Source organism: Pavona decussata, unplaced genomic scaffold (assembly GCF_977016875.1).
Source record: "Pavona decussata unplaced genomic scaffold, jaPavDecu1.1 SCAFFOLD_321, whole genome shotgun sequence".
NCBI classification, from domain to species: Eukaryota; Metazoa; Cnidaria; class Anthozoa; order Scleractinia; family Agariciidae; genus Pavona; species Pavona decussata.
This window is the reverse complement of record NW_028145711.1, coordinates 1715001-1730553: the sequence shown is the minus strand read 5'-3', so window position 1 is coordinate 1730553 and position 15553 is coordinate 1715001. Positions and strand designations below refer to the sequence as shown.

Sequence of the window (15553 nt, the reverse complement as noted above, 5' to 3'; positions counted from 1 at the left end):
CATTGTGAAACGAAGAAACAGCTAAGATATTTTTCACCCGAACTCACTTTAAGAACGAGAAATAATCACATTTCATACTTAACGGTGTAGCGAAACGACTTTGCAGCGAAACGACCCGACACCGTTCAAAGAGAGTGTTAAATTGTGATGTGTTCCAAAATTTCTTCGAGTTTCGGGCGTTTTCCCGGATTAGATGAGAGACACCTTTTGGCAGTACTCTTCACAGGGGCACCCAACGGATCGTTTTGGTAAATTATCTGTTCGGAAGGTCCTTAATCCCCTACAATTTTCTTAAGGGAATTTTCACCTCGAACGTTCGTGATACGGGAAATTTAAGTCCTAGTGTTTTCGGATAGATAAAAATGTCGTTTCGGATACCGAAAAAAGGTCAGCTAAGATTTTCGGAAAGGAAATAAGACCTAAGGTTTTCGGGAAATAGACAAAAATGCGCTAGGAATTTCGAAAAGACTCAAGTTCCCCTAGAATGACCAAAGAGATAAAAATATTATAGGGCGGCCTGAAATGAACCTACAGAGCTTTAAAGGCACTCCAGATAGCCAGAAATTGCGTTTCAAAGGATCTGAGAGAAAAATACCGTTGGGTGCCCCTGTCTTCAAGGCAGGGCTGTCAAATTTCCCATCTTGTAAAACTTTCACGGCTAGCACTCCAAAAGAATATACGTCGCTAACGGTCGACTGCCTGTCTCCTCGGTGAATTTCAGGCGCTGCGTGTGTATACTTCTTCGCTGCACCCTTTATGTTGACTTTCGGCTTCATCAGCTTCGCCTTGGCAATTTATCTGCTTTTTCCAAAGTCAATAACGAAGGCTTTATGGCTGGCACCGTCCAAAACGACATTGTTCCCTTAGGTCGTTGTGCACGTATCCTCTCTTGTGCATAAACAACAACACTTCACAAATCTGCCTTAGAATTTCTGTGCACTCGCTAACATCCGCAATAACGCCTGTTGCTGCAGCCTTCGAGAAGGTAACACTGCTGGCCTCAACCGCCTATATAAAGAATGGATAAGGTAAACCTGGTGCAAATATTGTACATGTTTGTAAGGTTGGATAACACAGAACTCCCTGTTAGATTAAAGGCTGTACCTAGTCTGGTCTCTTTCCGTTGAAAAAACCAAAGGAAATACCTTCACTAGGGACCAGAGCCCCAGGGAACATGTTCTTGGGGCAGTTGAGACACTCAAGCTTCACCACCACGTCAAGGTGGCAGCCCTACGTGAAGAAAAAAAAAAAACTAACACAAAAAGGCTCTCATCACCTCAGGGTTTGGGCGCGCCGCCTGTAAACCCTGAAGGAGAGGATAGCCTGACAAATTGGCCTAGGATTAATGCTTCATTGTATGAAAATAAAAGTCAACTGGAAAATACTAATTTTGGATATTGACTAAACAACAAAAAACAAAAAGACTCTCGTCACCTCAGGGTTTGGGCGCGCCCCTGTAAGCCCTGAAGGAGAGGATAGCCTGACAAATTGGCCTAGGTTTATGCTACATTTTACAAAAACAAAAGTCAACTGAAAAACAATAATTTGGATAATGACTAAACAACAAAAAACAAAAAGGCTATCGTCACCTCAGGGTTTGGGCGCGCCGCCTGTAAGCCCTGAAGGAGAGGATAGCCTGACAAATTGGCCTACTGTAGATTTATGCTACATTTTACAAAAAAAAAAGTCAACTGAAAAATTCTAATTTGGATAATGACTAAACAACAAAAAACAAAAAGGCTGTCGTCACCTCAGGGTTTGGGCGCGCCACCTGTAAACCCTGAAGGAGAGGATAGCCTGACAAATTGGCCTAGGTTTATGCTACATTTTACAAAAACAAAAGTCAACTGAAAAAGACTAATTTGGATAATGACTAAACAACAAAAAACAAAAAGACTCTCATCACCTCAGGGTTTGGGCGCGCCGCCTGTAAACCCTGAAGGAGAGGATAGCTTGACAAATTGGCCTAGGTTTATGTACATTTTATAGAAATGCGTTGAAACCAATGTGCATATGGTTTTAGGCGCTACTGAACAAACGTAAATCTATCCTTTTGATTTAACGCTCGGATGGGCTTGTTGGAGACAGTATAAATGATAAAAACAAATACTGCAAATTAAACAAAAACTATTTAAAGTAAAAAGCTGGCCACTTGGCCATTTACATAACACAGTCAAGGAGTAGAACTTGAAACAAATCCAGCTAGTGGAATATATGAAATTCCAGATTTGAAATCCAACACTTTACAAGTACATGGCCTTCCTGATGCAACATTTTCATCACTTTGCAACTAACAACTACCATAATGCAAACAATGTTAAAACACATACCTTCTAAGTTAAATAATCTACATACCCTTATGGTATTGCATATAAAGCAGAACTCAACATCAATGCCTTGCTTGCCAAGTTTAAAATTGTCATCATCGTCCTTCACAAGCAGCAGATAGAATGCCTTTAAGTCCAGTATAACTGCAAAAAACAATTATTAATACAGCAATCTTAAGTAAATTGTTATTAATGAATTATTGCTGTTCTTTATTTAGTTTCACTCATCAAACATTGTAGACTGCTAATAATCATCAGCAGTAAAGAAGTTAAAGTCTCTATCAGGCGAAGTGGTGAAGTGGTAAACACCAAGCTGATCTAGATTTCTGTACCATGAAACCGCAAGGGGTATTTCTACTATTCCCCCACCCCCCTCTATGAGGTTCTATTCCTTTACAGGGTTCCCCCAGGATAAAAATTTGCCAATACCAGAGCTAGAGCTCAAACCCATAAAGTTTGATATAGCAGTCCAGCTAAGTATCCGACCACAGTGTCTCCCAATTTAAATTATAACCAGACACATAAGCATGCAAATACAGTTAAGAAAAAAATAACAAGAATTTTTGACTAATTTCAATCTCCTACCTTTAAAAGTCACAGTGTAGGTTTGTCCATCCACAAGAATTCCACTTTTTTTCAGTGTGTCCTTTTGCCTGTTCAAATTAGTAATTAGCTTTTTCAAGCTTTTCCTTACTCAGGCATATTAAGGCATGGCCAAAAGCCTAATTTGCATAAAAAATAGAAAACAATCAAAACATTTCGTACATCAAACAAAAAACTGTCAAACTTGGTAGTTATATAAAACTTGAAGGCCTTAACTGATTTTTGCTTCAAAGTGATAAGCAGTTTGGTCACGTGACCTGTAAATGATCATTGATTGTTAAAGATCTTCTAAGCCAAATGGGGTATATAAAATGAAATAGAATTAAATCTCCTTTGGTGTCATACGTTTACATGTCAAGGGCTAGAAATGAATTAGCCTTGTTTGCGTGTCCACATTCAATAACAGTCCTGCAATTAAGGGAAATAGGTCACGTGACATTAGAAATGGCTTAATAACTTCTAATAGGAATGACAGGTACCACCATACAAGGCTAATTAATAATGAACTTTCATAGTGTAATAGTATGACACCCGAAAAGGTTTGATTATAGTTTGTTTTATATACCCCGTTTTACTTTAAAGATTTTAGACGTTAATCGTCATTTAATGGTCACGTGACCAAAATGTTCCACACTTTAAAGCAAGAATCAGTTAAGGTCATCAAGTTTTATAAGACTGCCAAGTTTGACGTTTCTTTGTTCAATCCACGAAATGTTATGATTGTTTTCTGATTTTATGCAAATGAGGCTTTTGGCCATGCCTTAATATGCCTGAGTAAGACGGAAATACTTTTTGTTTATATTAGGAAAGCTTGCCCACAGACCTAAGCTCATTATATTATAAAATATTAGTCTTAAGTGTCCTTGGGAGGACTTCTAAGGACAGTGGCTACAGTAATGTCAGCTACAATCATGGATTTTGTGAGTTTCTTAGTAATGTTTGGCATTTAATTGTGATAATAAGATATTACAGTGTAACTTAACACTTAGATTTATTATACTACCCTGAGTCTTTTTCAAGGAAATGGTCAACAAGGTGGTGCACACTGGTCACCACAAGGAGACTACATTGTATAATGGTGCATGGAGACTGTACTAGTAGGGAGAGGTTATAAGGAGAGCTTTGACTGTAGCACCCTTTGGTCACCTTTGGGCGCAGTCAAGTTGACAGCCACACAGAAAATGGTGGTGAAGTAGTTTTAGCTTATAGACACTTTTTTCCTGTTGACAACAATGTGCATAAATCATGGTCTATTTATTTAGTGATAAGTATAAAATAATCTACTAGTGTTCTATCACGAATGCCATTCTCTGATTGGCTACGCTACTTGCTATCTATTCTGTTATAGATAGTGAGTAGTGGTTTTCAACAAAATGGCGGCCTCTTCGTCGCGTTTTCGAAGTGTCTGTGACGAGGATATAATTAATTTACTTGTTTAGTTTTGAACAACTAGTAGATTTATACTAAAACAGTTAGATTATTTGCTCTAATTTCTATGTATGTTAGCTGATTGGGGCTGCATTCTCAACAAGAGCAACTTGAAAGCCAGGAATATCTTGACACAGGCTAATAATTGCTTCCTTGCTGCTTTGGGAATTTGTCAATTACATGTTTCCACTTAGAAAACAAAAAGCCGCTAGCATGCATTTATAGCAGTATTATATATACAGTTGAACCTCCCTTTGCGACCATCTCTCTTAAGTGACCACCTCTCATTAGCGACCACTTTTTCAAAATGCCAAAGTTTTCGAGTCAAATCACTATAGATGGAACCTCTCGTAGGCGACCACCTCTTGTAAGCGACCACCTCCCGTAGGCGACCACTTGACACACAATCTGCTGTTTCTCTCACGGGCGGAAATTGACTATAACATATTGGCCCACATCATTACAGCGGATATGCCATATTAAAATCTCACAGCCGGAGCTAGTCTCCCGACATTACATACATACATACATACATACATACATACATACATACATACATACATACATACATACATACATACATACATACATACATACATACATACATACATACATACATACATACTTTATTGTTACCTCCCCAACGGGGCTTTTCAGGAACAATTATTTAAATACTTAAGTTACTAATAACTACACAATTAAAATTAATCAAATTTAAAAAACAATTACAACATTATCTAAACTTACTAATCGAGAAAAATACTAAAAATAAATGAAGTTCAGGAAGTATTTACAAAATTGTCTAAAAGCTTATTCTTTAAGGTACGTTTAAAAACTTAAACAGAACGGCTTGATTTAAAAAGGGGGTCTAAATTGAAACAAATGATGACATATGCGTGCACTATAGTGTACACTGAAATAAACTTTTATCAGGTTGAATCCCTTATAGGAAAGAAACTCTCTTATCTTGAAAATAGCATGCATGTACATGCACGACCGGTGATGACTCTCTCAACCTAGTATTATCCAACAGAAAAATTGTGGCGATAAATAACGTCAACTGGATTATGTAACAAACAAACGCCAAAGTTGTTGATGTGTTACGCTTGAAATGTAACCTTGCAAACATGCCGTTTACTGTTTGCTCCTTAATCAGGCCGTCTAAATAAAATTTTTACTTTGGGTTTCGATAAGCACTGGAAAAAGGGTTAGGTGTCCGCAATTACCATACGTAAATTACCGGAAATTTAGACCCCCCCCCCCCCCCCCCCATGTGGTCTGACCTTTGGTAAGCGACCACCTCCCGTAAGCGACCACATATCCTTGACATTATGGGTGGTCGCTTACGGGAGGTTCAGCTGTACTAGTAATAGTAATAACAGATTAAAAATTGCCGTTGACATGCCAATTTGATCGACCATATGTCTCATCTGAAAATGAGGCCAGATTCTTGCATCAAAGGAGGTAAATTTGTGTGAAAAGAAACAAAATGGCTCTCTTTGTCCCGCATGCATTTGCACAGGCAGCCAAATGTAAACACAAAGTTAGAATTGCGGTCGCCCATTGTCGACCGTGATAAAATAAAAATTAATTGTACTATAGATTATTTCCTCCACTCAAGCAAAATCCAAATAAGTTACAGAATAGCTTTGGAAAAGGAAATAAACTTTTGTTGTTGTTGTTTACAATGACTGATAAATTAATTAACCTGATAAACCAATACAAATTGAATAAGAAAAAAAAAACAATAGTTTTAAAAAAATAAAGGATAAGCGACTTACCCCACTTTTCCCAAGTTTGGTTCTATTCATGAAGATGACGCAGGTGAACTCAAAGTTGAAGAATTACTAGAGATGCAAGGAGTAGAGCATTTTGGCGGGCTTTCATCGGCTTTTGGCGGGCTTTCCAGAGAGCAATTCGAGAGATCTACGTACAGAGGAAGGTTCAGGCTTGAAATCAACTAGGGCCAGATCATCCGTAGCATTGATGCATCTTTCGTTACTTCTCAGAGTAGAGTGAAGAATAGAACTCTGAAATTCGCGATCGTAGGCTCGAGACAACAACTCTGCTCTGTTTAGTGCCCTTCTCAAATGTTGGACGAACACAGATTTAAAAATTTCTCCTTTGGAAGGGTTTTTCCGGCGTTGATTTCCAACGAGTACAGCGAAAGTAGTACCAGCATACAGGGTTTCGGCAGCTTTGGCTCCCTTGTTAAACCACGACAAAGGTACAGGCCCGCCATTTTCGTCCTGAAGGTCAACAATGTTTACGCGGCAAACTTCCTCGGGAAACATGTCAAATATAAAATTACTGCAGAATTTTCTCGGAGGAGCCACGCAAAACTCGTCGTTTAAGGCGAACCATATTCTCTGCGGATCCAAGGAGGGCGAGAAAATTCGATGAATCATCCTTCGAACAGAGGGTGAGATCGACGGTACGATCCACGAGAGCCACGAAGAACGAATCACTTTTAGCGCGCTTCCCGAATTCATATTTACCACGAGGAAGGATTAACCAAATATAGTCTGACCCCATGAAGTGTTTTGCTATAAATTAACTCGAGATATCTGCTAAGATTCACCAGTTGTACATTTCTACATTGACAGAAGCGGTTTTCCCCGTCCAAAAGGCGTCCGAAAGAATGTGTGAAACTAATTATGCAAATAACGCTTGCCCGTAACTGGAGACAAAACTGCGGTCGTTTCCGTGGTAACAAAAGCCCCCGGCGCGTGCATTAAAAATGAGCCTCTGGCTTAACATCATGAAGATTTTTGTAATCAGTTTCATTACTCTAGAGAGGTAACACGTAAACTAATGGCGGTCATTTTAGATTTCGCGCCCTAAAAGGTGTCGCGTTCCCAGTACCGCAGACACGGGGTGTTGTGTACTGGAGTTCGCCAGGTCAACCACAGTGAAGTACACGGCAAGGGCAGCAAGACTAATGCGTTTATTAGGATCAGGCTGAGCCGTCTATTTACAACACTTGCGGTGAAAACTAAAAAGAATACAATTGTCTAAGTCTAAAGAAACGGAAAAACTACGAATTCAACGCCGTAAAAAACGAAAGGAAAGAATACATGGAATTTTACAAGCGTAACTTACGTCTGATCTTGACTCCGGGGTTGAGAACAAGTTACTCCACGTTCTCTTAGAGACTCCGTTAGAAATAGCTCCGTGAACTCCTTACAGTTTGAAAACTCCTCGCAACTGAGAAACGTGCTTACATAAAAAGGATCTTAATACATGTCTTTGACGTAAAGGAAATAATAATGAAAAAAGCTTTGTGCGGCTAGCCAAAAAACGGATATTCGGTAATCATGCAATCAATAAAACAAAGCTACAAACATAAGAGGACAAATAGTCCCTGAGTGTTTCTAAAGTGCATTGTTCTTGTCAGGAACGTGACACTCCTCGCCCAAGGATGATCAATCCTTGCTCCATTAAACTTTACTTCGGTGTTCAGTAGGTTGCATTCCATCGGCTTGAACAGGTACCAACAGAACAAGCTCCTTTATTGGGCGTAAGAACGTCTTCTTCTTGCCCTCTCTCCACAGTACAACTTGGGCCTTCCTTACTGCACCATCCTCGCTCTTGATAGCTTCGGATATCAGTCCCAGAGGCCAGTGGTGGGCGGTGGGCGCCGTCTTCTTTGACAAGGACTATATCACCAGCGTTGAGATTTCGCTTTGAACTATTCCACTTGCTTCTGCTTTGTAGTGTCTGCATATACTCCCGCCTCCATCGCAACCAGAACTGGTCTGCAAGGTATTGGACTCGTCTCCAACGACGCCGTGAGTATAGGTCTACAGGTAGGAATTCTCCAGGCGGGGGACCGAGAGGTCGTGTTTTCATAGTCAGAAGCATGGAAGGTGAGAGGGGTTCAGGCTCCTCCGTATCAGACAGGACGGTGGTTATGGGGCGTGCGTTAACAATCGCCGTTACTTCTGCCATTAGTGTTACTAGAAGCTCGTGCGTGAGTTGCGATCCCCCGAGCTCCAAGAACATGGCGTCCAACACGCGGCGTATGGTCCCTATCTGCCGCTCCCATGCACCGCCGAAATGCGAAGCGTATGGTGGGTTGAAACGCCATTCGCAACCTTGTTCTTTGACGTATCGCTCCAATCTGCGTTGGTCCATCTCCTTCATTGCTTCATCTAGTTCTGACTTCCCTCCTATGAAATTGGTACCTCGATCGCACCTGAGTAGCGATGCGGGGCCTCGAAGCGCGAAGAAGCGTCTAAGAGCACAGATGAAGGAACTTGTGTCCATAGACTCTAAGACCTCAATGTGGACGGCCCTGCTGCTGAGACAGGTGAAGACTAGACCCCAACGCTTAGAACCGGTGGTTCCTGCTCTCGTCTTTCGAGTCTGAATCAGCCAGGGCCCAAAAACGTCAAAGCCAACGTTAGTGAACGGTGGGGTAGCCTCTACCCTGTCGGCCGGTAGATCAGCCATTCGCTGCTCTAGGCGAGGTCCACGTAGCTTCTTGCAAAGAACACATAGACTGAGCTCCTTTGCTACCTCGTGATTTCCATCCACTAACCAATAACCAGCTTGTCGGATGGCGCCATGTGTAATTTGTCGTCCTTGATGATGGACTTGACCGTGATAATGGCGTACTATTAGCTTTGAGACGTGGTAACCCTTAGGTAATAACACGGGATGTTTCTCCTTGTACTCCAGCCTTGCACGTCGCAAGCGGCCACCTACGCGAAGTATGCCATTGTCGTCAACGAACGGATCCAATCGATATAGGGCTGACTTCTTCATTTCACTTTTCTTCTCACTAATTCGCTCGCGGCGGCTTTCATCCCCGCTGAGATGTTCACCACGATACAACTTGAGTTCCTCTCCGAAGGCTTCTTCCTGGACGGTCTGAATTATGACTGTCATGGCTTGCTGAAGCTCCTTTAATGTGGGGTTGCGCAGCCGCGGTGCAGTCTTTGTTGCCACTGGCTTCCGCTCCCTTGTTTCTCGAGTCTTTAATTTTCTCCGTTTAAACTCCTTGACCTGAACAATAAGATTTGCAATTGCGCGCTGCAGCGAGGAAAGGCTTGAAAAACGTGAGAACCTATCAGCTCCCAAACCATGGCGTTTGTTTGTCTGTGTGCTGAAAGCCGAAACTTCTTTCCTAACTTCTGGGTCGTCTTCGCTTATTGGAATCTCCTCTTGTTCTCCGTTTGTTGCTGCTGTTTCGTCTTGTAAGAAGCGCGGTCCAGTGAACCAGTCTGAAGCCGCGAGACTTTGTGCACTCAGACGACGTGTGGCGAGGTCTGCAGGGTTCTCATTTGTATCCACGTACCTCCATTGGTTGGGACTGGAGACCTTGCGAATTAGCTGCACGCGGTTTGCGACGTAAACGTAGAATCTCCGACTCTCGTTTTGAATGTAACCAAGGACAACTTTCGAATCCGTATAGAAGGTGATACCATCGATCTCCATGTCAATTTCTTTGATAATCTTCGCTACGGCTTGCGCAGGCAGAACAGCAGCACACAGTTCTAGGCGGGGAATACTTGTTGTCTGTAAGGGGGCTACTTTAGACTGGCCTAACAGTAGCGCTGTGCAAACGTTTCCCTTGCTGTCAACTTGACGCAGATAAATGGCGGCTCCGATTGCGTTCTCGCTTGCGTCTGAGAACGCGTGAATTTCTCTCCGAACAACAGTACCAAAGTCCACTGGGCGATAGCAGCGGGGAACTGATACCTTCTCCAATTTGTTAAGTGAGGTTCGCCATCTTTGCCATTGAGTTAGAAGTGCGTCTGGTAAAGGATCGTCCCATCCTAACGGTCTGTTTTCGTTCGTTTTCTTCCCCATGGCTACTAACTGTTGTAGCAGTAACCTCCCCTCCAACAGCACTGGTGCAGCAAGGCCTAGGGGGTCGTACACAGAGTTGACGATCGAGAGCACTCCTCTTCGTGTGAATGGCTTGTCAGGCGGAGAAACTTGGAAGGTAAAGTTATCTTTCTCAAGATCCCAGAAGACTCCGAGCGAGCGCTGTGCTGGCAAGCTGTCACGGTGCAAATCCAGGTCGCGCACTCCTTTCCCCCTGTCTTCTGTTGGGAAGGCCTCCATTACTTCAACTGAGTTTGACACGATCTTGTGAAGTCGTAAGTTCGCTGTAGCTAGCATCGCTTGAGTCGTTTTGATGAGTGCGATGGCCTGTTCACCTGTGGGTAGCGAGGCTAGGCCGTCGTCTACATAGAAGTTACGGTGGACGAACTGAGCGGCTTCTTTACCAAATTTCTCCTCGCCGTCAGATGCCGTTCTTCTAAGGCCAAACGTGGCTACGGCTGGGCTGGGACCGTTACGAAAAAGGTGCACGTTCATGCGATACTCCGTTATAGGCTTCCCAGGAGTGTTGTCTTCGAACCAGAGAAAGCGTAAGAAGTTTCTGTGGCTGGGGTCCACGTGGAAAGAGTGGAACATCTGTTCGATGTCGCACATTACGGCCGTTGTTTCCTTTCTGAAGCGAATAAGGACTCCCAAAAGACTGTTCATCAAGTCCGGGCCTGGAAGAAGCTCCTTATTGAGTGATACACCTCCAAATTCGGCAGATGAGTCGAATACCACTCGTATTTGAGTCGGCTTCTTGGGGTGGTAAACACCGAAGTGCGGTAAATACCATACTCGGCCAGACTGGGAGTTGGCTGGTTGGGCTGGGGATGCGTGACCCTTGTCTAAGATCTTCTGCATGAACTCCAGGTAGTCTTTCTCCATTTGTGGTTTCTTTCTTAGCGTCCTGATAAGACCATTTAAGCGGTTGACTGCCTGACTTCGGTTGTTGGGCATCTTGGTATCTTTATGACGAAAGGGAAGCGGCATCTCCCAGTTACCGCTGTCGTTCTTGTTTATACCGGTCTCCATTATTTCGATGAACTTTCGATCTTCGCAGGAAAGGCTGACGTCGTTATCTTCTCGTGTGGTGCGGAAGATATCGTTCTCCGGATCCTCTCTCCGTTCTGAGAAGCTCTCCTTGATTCTAAACTGGTTGGGGCACGGTATCAACTCGTAATGCTCTGGCTCCATGTGTTTCTTCCAAGGCTCTCCGTTGTTGGCCGAGAGGAGACTGGTGCGGCAAGCGAGCACGTGTGCTGGGCCTCCGACGATGTCTAGGCACATCTGTCCGATTATCGTCCAACCGAGCGAAAGCTTTTGTGCCCAGGGGGCTCCTTTGGGTCCGTTTTTGAACTCCCGAACCTTGAGCAGCTCTGGGGCGTCTCTCCCGAGGAGTAGATGGATGTCTGCGTTTGGATCCAGGGGTGGGATTTCGCCTGCAATCTCGTGAAGGTGAGGGAATCTCCTCGCCATCTCCGGTGTAGGAATTTCGCGCTTATCGTGAGGGATGCTGTCACACTCGATCAGGGTGGGTAGATCTGACGTTACTCCATTAAGGGATTGTATGGCTACACCTGCGACTCGGCGTCCGTATTTGATTTCCTTATCGCCGCCGCATGTGGTGAGAAGGTACTTCTCCTCCGGACCGACCGCTCCTAGCTCATCGGCGAGTTCGCTGCTGATCAAGGACGAGTTACTTTGTTCGTCAACGATAGCGTAAATTCGGTGGAGAGTATTTGGTTTCTCTTTGTTCTTCACGTCGACCAATAGCAATTTGCTGCATGATACGCCACCCTCGATAGGTTTACAAGCGAGTGTACACTTGGTGTCAACGATCTCCGTGCTTGCGGCAAATCTCCTCGGCCTTTCCTTGTGAAGAAGCGCGATGTGGCGATCATCTTTGCATATGCTGCACTGTATTTTCTTCCTACAGTCGCTGGCCCTGTGACCTTCGGATAGGCAGCGATAGCAAAGTCCGGCCTTAAGAATCCAGTCAGTTTTCTCTTCCAGGGGCTTAGCACCGAAAGCCTTACACTCTTCTAAGCTATGACCACCTCGATCGTGAAAGGGACATCGTTTTGTCTCCTCGATTTTGGGTGGGGCTGACTCCAGTTTGACGCTAGCTGGCCCTGTGTTCGTTTTAAGCGTTCTCTTACTCTGAACTCTCCGATTGGGTGAGGTTGATGAACTAATAGGAGTGTGCGTGGCGCCTGCGAGAATGTTTGGATTGTTTTTAATCCTTGAATGCCTTAGGACTACTTTGGAAAAGACACGAAAGCCGGGGTACTCGTCTCCATTTTTCTCCGAGTACCTAGCGATTTCTTTCTCCCATTTTCCGCGTAAAGAAAGAGGCAACTTCTCAGCAATCGGTTGTATGGTATTTGGAAAGTTAAGGCACGCGAGACCTGGTAAGTAGGTCAATTGACTGTCCACATCGGCGCAAAGATCGGCAAATTCTTGTAACTTAGCATTTTCGTTTTCACTGAAAGCGGCGGTTTTGTTCAAACGCTCCAACAATTCTTTAGTTATTACGGCCGCGCTGCCGAAACGCCTCTCCAACTCCCCCCATAGGTCGTTCAATAGCGTGCCGGGATCATGCTGTTTTCGCTTCCGGTAATTGTCAACCAGTTTTTGAGCCTCTCCGCTGGTGAAACTACGCAAATAATTTATTTCCTGAACGGGATAAACGTTAACATCGCTGATCATTGCTTTGAAGGCCGCTCTCCACGGATGGAAAAGCGTGGGATCTCCGCTGAAGGTGTCTGGATGACATTTCGGAAGATTTTGTCTCGCCAATCCCGAAACTATTTGTTGATTTGCAGATGTCAACGATTCAATTAGCTGACTCCCGGTTATGTTAATTGGTGTTGATGCGATAAATGACTGCGGAAGCACGTGCCGCGAATTTTCGCCATTGTCTTCCCGCTGGTTTGGGGTCGAGCGCAATTTCGTGCATGGGGTTCCGGAAATTCCCTTGAGAGGTGTGTTCTCTTGTCTCTCGGGGCCTCTCGCCAGAAGAGTGCTTTGTTCTGTTGAGTTACGTTTAGGCGGAGGAATTTCCGGCGGTGAGAGAGAATGAACCCACGTGGATGTTCTTTCGTCGCTTTTAGCCTTTGGAATCCCCTCGAATTTTAATTTCGCGTTTTCTTCATTTTCCTCTTCATTTATAGCTTGTTCGATCGCTTTGAGCTTCGCATGTGCTATTGCTACTTTTTTCTCCGCGGCGATAATTGCTAGCTCCTTTGCGTGTTCCGCGCGTTCTTGTTGACGTGTGCGCTCAATTTCTGCTTCGCGTTGTTTGCGCTCGTGCTCTTTTTCGGCGACCATTTTTTCATAGTCCGCGCTTTCCCGTGCCGCTGCCGCTTCGGCGAGCGCTTTCATTCTGGCGCTACTCGCTCTGGACGAGCCTGCAGAAGATTTGCTACGGCGCGAGTGACGAGATAAACGCGAGCTTGTCTCCAACAATTTGTCGGATTGTCTACATTTTATTTCCTGTATTAACTTTATTGCTCGGTCGAGAGTTAGGCTCTCTTCCACAAGACGAACTTCTACGTCCCCAAAGTAATTGTGTTTATCTTGCGCGTAAAGGCTTCTTATTTCTTGCAATTTTATGTTTAATTCCTCAGAGAATCCCTCGAGGTCACGCAAGACTTCGTCCAGATCCGTTCCCTCGTTTATGTCCTTAGTGGATCGTATGACGTCTTTGAGCATCTTGTGCACGACATTTGCTTCCCGATGTTTCTGATCGATTTCATTTTCTAACGCTTTTCTAGACAATGTTCTAACTCTTCTATCGGGATCTCGACCGACTACTTCTTGATCTGACGAGACTTCTCCTTTGTTTGGCGTATCGGCTTCCTGGCCACTCATTTTCGGCGCTGATTACTCAGTTACGGCTTACCTCAATCTGTCCTTTATCAGACTTTTCACTGTCGCGTTCCCAGTACCGCAGACACGGGGTGTTGTGTACTGGAGTTCGCCAGGTCAACCACAGTGAAGTACACGGCAAGGGCAGCAAGACTAATGCGTTTATTAGGATCAGGCTGAGCCGTCTATTTACAACACTTGCGGTGAAAACTAAAAAGAATACAATTGTCTAAGTCTAAAGAAACGGAAAAACTACGAATTCAACGCCGTAAAAAACGAAAGGAAAGAATACATGGAATTTTACAAGCGTAACTTACGTCTGATCTTGACTCCGGGGTTGAGAACAAGTTACTCCACGTTCTCTTAGAGACTCCGTTAGAAATAGCTCCGTGAACTCCTTACAGTTTGAAAACTCCTCGCAACTGAGAAACGTGCTTACATAAAAAGGATCTTAATACATGTCTTTGACGTAAAGGAAATAATAATGAAAAAAGCTTTGTGCGGCTAGCCAAAAAACGGATATTCGGTAATCATGCAATCAATAAAACAAAGCTACAAACATAAGAGGACAAATAGTCCCTGAGTGTTTCTAAAGTGCATTGTTCTTGTCAGGAACGTGACAAAAGGTACTTCATGTAATTTTCAAATTTTTAACGCTAATAGGTACGACGATCACCGCCGTCATTTTTAAACGGGAGTACATACCCTCCCCCCCCCCCTCTTCCCGGGTGCAACACGGCTAGGAATAAGAATCACGCAAGAATAAGCGCCTTGTGCTTGTGCTTGCGTCGTTTCGGTCTACAGGTACGACGCAACGACGCAAGGGTAAGCACAAGCACAAGAGAATGGAAATCGTTGCATTCTCTTGCGCTTGTGCTTTTGCTTGTACGTACGCGTAAACCAAAACAACGTAAGCGCAAGCTCAAGGCGCTCATGCTTGCGTCGCACCGGTTTACACGTAGGTTTCTTGTGCTTATGCTTGCGTCGTGCGTGTAAACCAGGCTTAAATGACGCTCCGTAAGAAAGGACGACGTTCGCACGAGTCTTACGCAACGGATAATGAGATGCACGCTCTGTATTCAACCGGAACATGTCGGTTAGTAGCTTAATATCTTAGCGACAGTATTGGACATGGCTGGATTCCATCAGTCTATTGTCGTTTGTAAATCCTTAATTTAACACTTTTAAGTGTTTAAGAGTTAAAACTCTTTGATGAGACCACAACCATTATCTGCGGTAAACAACCAAACAAATTCCCCCGATGTGCTAACTTTCACTTTCACTTTCGATACAGTTTGTAGCCTGATTCGGTAAGAAAAAAGGAGCGCGTATGGCAAACAGACGATGACGATGATCAAAGTTCTGTATTAATTTCTCCGTTTCTTTCAATGTTTTGCTACAGAACATCTGATAGCGCATATAAGTATTCTGAACTCGTCGACAGAAAATGCTTTCCATGCAAACGCTATCTATTTAATTTCTTCTTTGTT

The 15553-nt window shown here is 43.8% G+C and overlaps 1 protein-coding gene and 1 long non-coding RNA gene across 2 annotated transcripts in view; both read right to left on the bottom strand.

The window, feature by feature from the left end:
- The window catches only part of LOC146453980 (uncharacterized), a 61605-nt gene that overhangs the window by 34460 nt on the left and 11592 nt on the right, over positions 1–15553 (bottom strand). The gene's annotated exons all lie outside the window — the stretch shown is intronic.
- Positions 2223–7115, bottom strand: LOC146453982 (uncharacterized). The gene is made up of 3 exons (XR_014859382.1): positions 6140–7115; positions 2913–3016; positions 2223–2471 (listed from the first exon to the last, which is right to left on the bottom strand). It is a non-coding gene; the product is annotated as an uncharacterized LOC146453982 (long non-coding RNA).